The sequence below is a fragment of the Rhinopithecus bieti genome, unplaced genomic scaffold, assembly GCF_001698545.2.
Source record: "Rhinopithecus bieti isolate Rb0 unplaced genomic scaffold, ASM169854v2 scaffold_35314, whole genome shotgun sequence".
NCBI classification, from domain to species: domain Eukaryota; kingdom Metazoa; phylum Chordata; class Mammalia; order Primates; family Cercopithecidae; genus Rhinopithecus; species Rhinopithecus bieti.
The window spans coordinates 70,888-72,822 of NW_016814808.1; the positions used below are offsets into that span (position 1 = coordinate 70,888).

The window sequence follows — 1,935 nt, forward strand, 5'->3', positions numbered from 1 at the left end:
AAAAAAAAAAAAAAAAAAAAAAAAAAATCTTTCCTTCATTCTCCATGGACCACAAACTACAAACCATAGCTGTGTGCTCTACAGTCTTAAATTATTCTTTGATTAAATTATTTAATATTTTTGTGGTGACTCATGTGTGTGTGTGTGTATATATATTTTTGACACAGTCTCACTACAATGCCCAGGCTGGAGTGCAACAGAGCGATCTCGGCTCACCGCATCCTCCGCCTCCTGGGTTCCAGCGATTCTCCTGTCTCAGCCTCCCGAGTAGCTGGGATTACAAGCGCGCGCCACCACGCCCAGCTAATTTTTGTATTTTTAGTAAAGACGGGGTTCAACAAATTGGCCAGGCTGCTCTCGAACCTAGTCATCCGCCCGCCTCGGCCTCCCAAAGTGCTAGATTAAAGGCGGGACCCACTGCACCCGGCCGACTCTCCCAAGTTTCTCATAGACGAAAAAACGGACTGGAAAAGGCACGGATCAAAGCTCTTCCTATTCATGAAACTGCATCACCAGTCAGGATTCTCCCCTGACTACCCTCCCGTGGCCCCCGCACAATCTGGGAGAGACGCCGCGTTGCGACTGCGGAGCTGCCCACAGAGGGCCCCAGGCCGGGACACAGTCACTGCGCAGGAAACAGACAGGACGCCCTGGCCGGCTGTCAGCGCAGCCGCCATCTTACGGCGGAAGGGGACCGATACCCAGCTGGGCAAGAACTCCAGCCGCGCAGATTGTGGAGCTGACTGTAGGGAGGCCTGAGTCGCGCCACAGCCCCTTCCCCCTCTCAGGATGTCTGACCCGGAACTCACCATTTCTAGGCTTCCGGGGCGTCCTGGCGTCTTTAGCTGTGGATCCCCCAATACCTGCAGGTCACAGGGCCAAAGAGGCTTGGCCCCTAGGAACAGAGGACACACAAGAGTGAAAACAAAACGCGGAGCTCCAACTGCACCCAGAGACAAAGGCCCCGCCACATCCCGGAAGCCTCCCTGTCCGCTCCTGCCGCCTGCCTGATTGGACGGTTTCCAGCCCAGCGCCCCTGATTGGGTAACTTCTAAGGTCCTGCCCCCTCAAACTCTGAGTGAAAGAAGATGGGATCAGACGCTGGACTGAATGAGGAAAGAGTGACAGCCTAGGCTGCAGCCTTTTCAGGCAGGGCTTCCTCCCTGAGCTGAGCAGGCCCACCCCAGAGGGTATTTGCTTTTAACCTTCTGTATAAGGTCATATGCACTTATAAATAATATACTATATGGCTACTAAAAAATGAAAATAATTGTTTTTAAATTTCAGCTTTTATGACCTTCCTGGCTTCTGGTCCTTTGAGTAGGAAGCATTACAAACATTGAATATTTTATTATTTATTATCTGTGGGTTTTTTGTTTTGCTTTGTTTTTTCTTCTTCTTGAGAGGGAGTCTCTCTGTTACCCAGGCTGGAGTGCAGTGGCATGACTGCAGCTCACTGCAGCTTCAGCAATCTACTCTAGAGCAAGCTGGGACGACTGGCATGTGCCCCCATGCTCAGCTAATTTGTTATTATATTTTTATTTGTAGAGATGAAGCCTCACTGTGTAGTCCAAACTGGTCTCAAACTCTTGGGCTCAATGAATCCTACAAACTCAGCCTCCCAAAGTACTGGGATTATAGGCATGAACCATCACATTCAGACTGAGTTTTATTTTATATCAAAATTTTTTTAAAAGCATTGTGGTCCCTTAATAGAATTCAAGGAAATGTTATGCATATTTTTTAAAATAAATTAAAAGCATATGCAAAAGAGAATTTTTTTTAAAAAAACTAAATATTATATAGGTAATATTACCAGAAAGAGAAAAGTTTAGATTTCCTGACTTTTAAGTTGCAGTATGCTAATGGAATATTCTTAGTGGACAGTATTCTATTTTCATAAGAAATTCAAAACCAGATAATTTCCAGGTTGTA

At 46.5% G+C, this 1,935-nt stretch overlaps 1 pseudogene across 1 annotated transcript in view; it reads right to left on the reverse strand.

The window, feature by feature from the left end:
- Nucleotides 1–1,359, reverse strand: part of LOC108515464 (zinc finger protein 43-like) — a 39,861-nt pseudogene extending 38,502 nt beyond the window's left edge. The window contains exon 1 of the transcript XR_001881532.1: nt 810–1,359. The product of XR_001881532.1 is annotated as a zinc finger protein 43-like (transcript). The remainder of the gene's footprint in view (nt 1–809) is intronic.
- Between the last annotated feature and the right edge of the window lie 576 nt (nt 1,360–1,935).